Below are 7,650 nucleotides of genomic sequence, written 5' to 3' on the forward strand. Positions count from 1 at the left end.
GGACAAGCACTGGGTTAAGCTTGGGGGAGTTGATACGTCTCCAACGTATCTACTTTTCCAAACTCTTTTGCCCTTGTTTCGAACTCTAATTTGCATGATTTAGATGGAACTAACCCGGACTGACGTTGTTTTCAGCAGAATTGCCATGGTGTTATTTTTGTGCAAAAATAAGTTCTCGGAATGACCTGAAACTTCACGGAGACACTTTTTTTTGGAATTAATAAAAATATTGGCAAAATAATTAGCTGAAAGGGGCCCACACCCTGGCCACGTGGGTGGGGGCGCGCCCTCCTACCTTGTGGGCCCCCTAGACCTCCACCGATCTCAACTCCAACTCCATATATTCACGTTCGGGGAGAAAAAATCAGACAAAAGGATTCGTCAGGTTTTACGATACGAAGCCGCCGCCAAGCCCTATTCTTCCTTGGGAGGGCTGATCTGGAGTCCGTTCGGCGCTCCGGAGAGGGGAATCCGTCACCATCGTCATCATCAACCATCCTCCATCACCAATTTCATGATGCTCACCGCCGTGCGTGAGTAATCTCATCGTAGGCTTGCTGGACGGTGATGGGTTGGATGCGATTTACCATGTAATCGTGTTAGTTTTGTTAGGGTTTGATCCCTAGTATCCAAGATGTTCTAAGATTGATGTTGCTATGACTTTGCCATGCATAATGCTTGTCACTAGGGCCCGAGTGTCATGATTTCAGATCTGAACCTATTATGTTTTCATGAATATATGAGTGTTCTTGATCCTATCTTGCAAGTTATAGTCACCTACTACGTGCTGTGATCCAGCAACCCTGGAGTGACGATTGTCGGGACACTTCCCAATGATGACCGTAGTTTGAGGAGTTCATGTATTCACTAAGTGTTAATGCTTTGGTCCGGTACTATATTAAAAGGAGGCCTTAATATCCCCTAGTTTCCAATAGGACCCCGTTGCCACGGGAGGGTAGGACAAAAGATGTCATGCAAGTCCTTTTCCATAAATATGTATGACTATATTCGGATACATGCCTACATTATATTGATGAACTAGAGCTAGTTCTGTGTCACCCTATGTTACAACTGTTGCATGACGAATGCCATCCGACATAATTATCCATCATTGATCCATTGCCTACGAGTTCGTTTCATATTGATCTTTGCTAAGTTACTTCTCCGTTGCTACTGTTACGATTGCTACAAAACTGCTGTTACTTTTGCCACTGTTTCCGTTACTTCCATACTACTTGGTACTAAATACTTTGCTGTAGATATTAAGTCGTTCAGGTGTGGTTGAATTGACAACTCATCTGCTAATACTTGAGAATATTTTTTGGCTCCCCTTGTGTTGAATCAATAAATTTGGGTTAAATACTCTACTCTCGAAAATTATTGTGATCCCCTATAATTGTGGGTTATCAGGATGCCTGAGGAAAGTTGCGGGTCACTGATGGAGATTCCCTAAACTTACTTCAATATCATATGGAAAAATTGAATAAGATAACATATCATAGCAATTTTTGAAAAAAGTAGACATCACACTTCGCAAAAATATTTACTACTTTATGGAACATTTACTATTTTATGGTTCCCTACAACCATAAGGAGAACCAAAACATGCCCAAAATCAGATCCTTTTTCCATCTAGCCATGGTAAAAATGCAATGTGAAGGACAGAAAATTAGATCAGTTATGCTCACAAATTGAAGTACTATTATTCTCCAAGTGACAACAAAGGTACGTGAGGATAAATTTTGAACCAACTATTGATTTTTTTTTTGCGGGTAAACTATTGAATTACAGATTGTTATGACCAAGTAAAACGCTCCATGTGATTTAGGAGCCAGTGTTTTTACTATTGCTATAAAACCTCATATGATAAGCTCAATGTCCACGAATATCCATTCTAAGCTGGGCCCATCTGCACCCGGTGAACAGTAAATTAAAAAAATACAATCAAAATTCAAAAATATCTGAATATTTTTTATGGAAGATCTTTCGGTGCGTGAGATCCATGCCAAATTTCAGCTCATTCAGACAACTGAAGTTGCTCTCAGGAAAAAAAACAAAATGGGTACAAACACATGTACAGCAAACTGTTTCACAGACAGAAAAAAACGGTACAGTACATGGGCCGCGGACTCGCTACATGGGCCGGCCCAGTCGGGGGACGCTCTGTGCGAGTCGGGGCCAATTTGACGCAGAGAGCTCCCCGCAGACCCGCACGCCTAACCCTAACCCTAGCTACGATCCCCTTCTGCAACCCGGTCGTGTCTCAGGGCGCATCGCCGAAGGCCAAGCCCTCCCTCCCTAGCAGCGCCCGGACCCATCGATCCCGGCGGGACGCGCCGTCGGCGCCCCAGGCTCAAGCTCCATCGCGCGCTCGACGGCGAGGGATGGATCCGATGGACATCGTGGGCAAGTCCAAGGAGGACGTCTCCCTCCCCAAATGTAAGCTCGCTCGTGCCTTTTCCTCGTCGTGTGCGATATGCTCTAAATTGACGACCTAGCTAGCCGGGGGGCCATTACGAGGCAGGGAAGATGAGCGATATGTATGGTGAGGAAAGTTAGGGTTGCGACCTTCGTCCCATGACGCTTACAATTGGACATGGGATTAGTTATGTAATGGAGCCCTTTTTCCGGCGAATTGCAGCCACCTACTCTAATTGACCACGGGAGCAACTTTTTGGGGACGGCTATCAGTTATAATAATTGTTAGAGGATATTGATTTGCTTGAATCCTGGATTAAAGTGTTTGACTGGCATTTTCTATCTACGGTTTGATTATAGTGTTATAATTGATTCAATGTTCTGCTTTTCGTTTCAGCAACAATGACCAAGATTATTAAGGAGATGCTACCGCCTGATGTTCGAGTAGCAAGAGATACACAAGATCTTCTTGTTGAATGCTGTGTAGGTAATTAAGAAATACACACTCCCTCTGTTTCATCTTATATATTTGTCGTCCTCAGTTTTCAAACTTTCACCGAGGTGCTATCTCCATGAAAAACACTATCACCTGATCACCTCCGTGTCAAAAACGTCTTAACTTGCTTGGCAATGCTTATTGTTTATGCACTGGGAAGGTAGGTAGGAATACTAAGACAATATGAGACAGTTAGTATAGGCAGGAGCTGGACATCATCTAACCTTGTGTATGTGCTTTTGATATATTCAGAGTTCATCAATCTTCTTTCTTCGGAATCCAATGACGTGTGCAGCCGGGACGACAAGAAGACTATTGCTCCTGAACATGTTATTAGGGCTCTGCAGGTTTTTTGTCTTTCCGTTTCCTCCTTCTACTTACAGTGCACTGCATGATTACATTAGTGTTTTTATTTGTGGAAACTAGTTACAGTATACGTTTTATTTGTCGTCTTTATGAACATGATTGCATCAACATTTTAACTAATTTCTCATAGTTTGATAAACATATATTGTTTTGACGTTCTGATAAAACCAATTGAATGCAATTCATAATATCTTAGATTATTACGCCAGGGTGAGCCGCTGTGATATAAAATGGCATGGCAAAAACCTTCTGAAAACAGTAATACCGGTTCATAGGAATATTTTTTCTAATAAAGGGCCAACTCAAGGGGGCTCGTGTGATCCTCATTTTTGGAGAACAGATGGAATTTTATTTATAAATGATCGAATCATCAATTCTTCAAAAGCTTAAATTTGAATTTTTGAAAAAAAGCCAAAATAACTGAGAACCAGCCAAAAGCCACCAGTTTGCTAACCACCCAGGCAGGTTTTGTTGTGGATAATAGAATCCTGAACCCAAAATTCTGGGCTCTAAGACATATTTCTGGATGATCTTCCTTCACAATAGTTATTTTCTGCTCTTTTTTTTGAACCGGGCATCACCCCTTTTCCATCAATGAATAGCGGAAATACATCAGTTCGGAACCCAAACCGAGCACAAAAGGAAACGGGAAAGGGAGAGGGAGTTCAGCATTGCCGGAAACCCACTGTGAATGTGCGTCATCGACACATTCAGCATGGGGCGAAAACCTGACGACACTCTCACAAAAGACTATCCTAACAAAAGGAAAGGAGAATATCCAACACTCCAACAAGGAGACAGAACAGAGCCAAAGTACCGCACCCACGCAAGGGGCAAACAGCAGCACAAAAGAAAACAACCAGCAGAGGCCTACAGGGACACCCAGAGAATGTTCAGCGCCTTATCAGTTCCTCGTTCCATCATCCTGAGCAGCAGCACAAATGCGCATCGGGTTCTTCGCATTATCCTTGAGCATCGTTGCCCTTCATCGCATTGCCTCTTGATCCTCACTCTTCAGCAGACCTGCCAATAATCCAGAAACACACATGAAGAGAACACCACTTCAAAAGGGTTTTTTGGAAATCTGAGCTCAAAGTGCTCCTGGTTACAACAATTCCAGATGGCCCAACACATAGCTGCCAGACCAAAAGTAAAAAAATTACCACCATTGGGTAGAAAGGTGTAGCACCACGGGTAATATTGCCAAACATTATTAGGGCAAAGATCAGTGCCAAAGACTAGTCCCACGGTTCTCCAGACCACCCTAGCCACTGGACACAAGAAGCAGAGATGTTGGGACGTTTCCCTTTCGCTGTAAAAAGAGCAGCGAGGATTGCCCTCCCAGTTTCTCCTCATAACATCTGTAGTTAACACGGCGTCTTGGAAAAGTTGCCAAAGGAAGATTTGAACCTTAGAGGGGATCTTAGCTCTCCAAATCCACTTATAGGTTGTTTGGATAGCGATGATAAGCGATTTGTTTCTAGAAAACGAGTTTTTGGAGGATTTTTAGCAAAACCAGTTTTACTTACTTTTCTGTTAAGAAAGGACTTGCACAAAATCATGTTTGGGTCTTCTTTGGACTTTGGATAAATATCAAGCGGATAAATCAGGTTGTTACGTTGGACTGAGTGCTCAACATAGGTGCCCACTTATCCATTGTTAGCTCCTTGAAATCAGGTGTTATTGAAAACGCATATATGCAAAAACGACTCTGACCCGTTTTTCTATAAACACAGATTTTGGGTATTAGGAAAACCAAGTAGTACTTATCCATGGATTAGTTGGATTACCCAACCAAAGTTTTAGTTTGTTACGGCCTAAAACACATACATACTTAACTGGTTCTCTAAATACTAGCTAACCTAACAACCCCTTAAAGTCGCAACCCGCGATATTATTCTCTAGGAACTCATACATCGACTTAGTTGTAAAGATTTATTTGGGGCCCAGAGCTCAAACCACCCTGTCAGGGTCAGAAGAAGTGTTTCAACCTGTTCACAAAGGAACACAACTCCCCGCATTGGGAGGCCAGAAATAGGGTTCAGACATCTCCTAAAGAAATCATTGACATTGATACTATGCCAGGTTTCAAATGACAAAAAGCTCAGGAAACCTGACATATAAAGCCTGATTCCCATTAAGAGAGTCAAACCACAATCTAGCGATATTACCTGACCCAAGAACCTACCAGCCATAGGGGAATCAGAGAACTTGCTTTTCACCATGGCCACCGAATCTTGCTTAAGCTACTTTGCTTTAATAATATCATGCCAATCAGTGTATGCACCTTCCATCTTCCTTTACAATTTAGCATTTAGGCAATAGCTTGGTGCATGAGATATGCATTTAAAAAAAACTGGCAAACAGATTTGCCTGCTAAAAAATGAATTAACCATCACGTCAGTTAATCACTACAGTTTACAGACAAAAACTGGCAAACAGATTTGCCTGCTCAAAATGAATGAACCATCACGGCAGTTAATCACTACAGTTTACAGACAATAATTGTTCATCGGGGACAAACATGGCCATTGACCATAGTTCAAACAGATGGCGACTGAAATAAGAGAATAGACCAGAATAGCACATAATGAGGCTTGCAGTCTTTCATCATCAGCGTCCACACTAGTCAATTAATTCCTTAAGATACGAACTGAACTGACATCGCATGCCATAGATATTACTAACCTGCATGTGGAATCCTAATTGCTTTCTCAATCATCTTTCTATCCACAGGATCTTGGCTTCAAGGAGTACGTTGAAGAAGTTTATGCAGCCTACGAACAGCACAAGCTTGAAACTCTGGTTTGTACTGCTGTGCACCTGCAAGACTATGCGTACTGTTCCCTTTTCTAATGTTGCAGAGTATATTGACACTTTCTCTTGCGCAGGACTCTCCAAAAGCAACCAAGTTCACTGGTATAGAGATGACTGAAGAAGAAGCTGTTGCGGAACAGCAGAGAATGTTTGCTGAAGCCCGAGCAAGGATGAACAATGGAGCTGCCAAACCAAAGGAGCCTGCATTAGAACCACAGAATCAACCCCAACAGCCCCCACAACCTCAACTGCAGCTGCATCCTCAAGCACAGCAGCCTCCACAACCCCAATCGCAACTGCATCATCCTCAATCACAGCAGCCCCTGCATCCTCAACTGCAACCGTATACTCAGGCTCCACCACAGCAACCCCTGCATCCTCAACTGCAACCGTATACTCAGGCTCCACCACAGCAACCCCTACAACCTCCACTGCAGCTGTATCCTCAGGCTCAACCTGAGCAACCCCTGCAGCCTCAATCCTCAGGATCAACCACAGGAACCTGTGTAATCTCAACTGCAGCTCCATCTACAACCGGCACCACTGCTGCTGCAACCGCCGCCCCAGCAATCCCCGCAATCTCAACTGCAGCTCCATCAGCAACCCCAGCCGACGCTAGTGCCGCCGCGGCCGCAACCTCAACCCCAGCCACCTGAACTGCAGCAGCCCCAGCCGCTAACACAACTGCAAGCGGAACATGGCGTGGACTGGACAGTTAGTGGTTCGGAACATGTAGCGTCACTATAAGTTAAGACTCTGCCTCCTTTAAAATTGTGCGTTAGGTTTGCCTGCATCTTGTACAATGTAAATTGAGTGTGATTTCAGCCACCGTGTCTGTAATAATCTGAAGCTCTCTAGTAAGTGATGTACTTACTGTACTGGATATTGTGTTTATGACTGCTGTTGTCCCATGGTATTGTGCGTGTCGTGTCAGAAGCTACTCCATTACCAGTGTAATCAATTGCCTAACTTAGTGTTCGCCTGTGATGATAATAATTGATTTCAATGTGCTACTGTTGGTTGAACTATTGGTTGCAAGATGCCATCACAAACACTGAAGTTTATTACATATACATGCGCAATGTTCAATTTTCTACTGGGTACTGTTCATTTTGGCTTCTACTGTCACTAGTTTTACACACATTTCAGCATTCTTGCATGAATTGTTTGCAACTGATCCACCGTCTGCTACTATACCACTTGGGAGATGGCTGTTGGCTCAGTGGCCAGCAACGCTGTTTCAGTTCATGGATGTCCGATGCGAATTGATTTCTCCGGCGGCATCAACGAATTGATTTCTCCGGCGGCATCAACGAGGTGGTGGCGATGATGGCGTGTTGGAATAAAGTCTCTCCGGTCTCTTCCTACCTTGACGACGTCCGATCCGGCGCCGGCGAAGGGCCTGTGAGAGTTTGTGTCCCCAGATCGGTTGGTTCCCTTCAGATCTTGACAGTTTGTGTGTCTTTCAAGGAGTACTTTTGGCTGGCGTTCGGTGTGGCGACCACGACATCTTCTTCTGTGTTGTTCTGTGGCTTAACCCGGTTTCTCCAACC

The 7,650-nt window shown here is 43.8% G+C and overlaps 1 pseudogene; it reads left to right on the forward strand.

The window, feature by feature from the left end:
* Positions 1–2,198: 2,198 nt before the first annotated feature.
* On the forward strand, positions 2,199–7,122 carry LOC119278322 (annotated as a pseudogene).
* The last annotated feature ends 528 nt before the right edge of the window (positions 7,123–7,650 follow it).

This window comes from Triticum dicoccoides, chromosome 3B, assembly GCF_002162155.2.
Source record: "Triticum dicoccoides isolate Atlit2015 ecotype Zavitan chromosome 3B, WEW_v2.0, whole genome shotgun sequence".
In the NCBI taxonomy this organism is placed as follows: Eukaryota; Viridiplantae; Streptophyta; class Magnoliopsida; order Poales; family Poaceae; genus Triticum; species Triticum dicoccoides.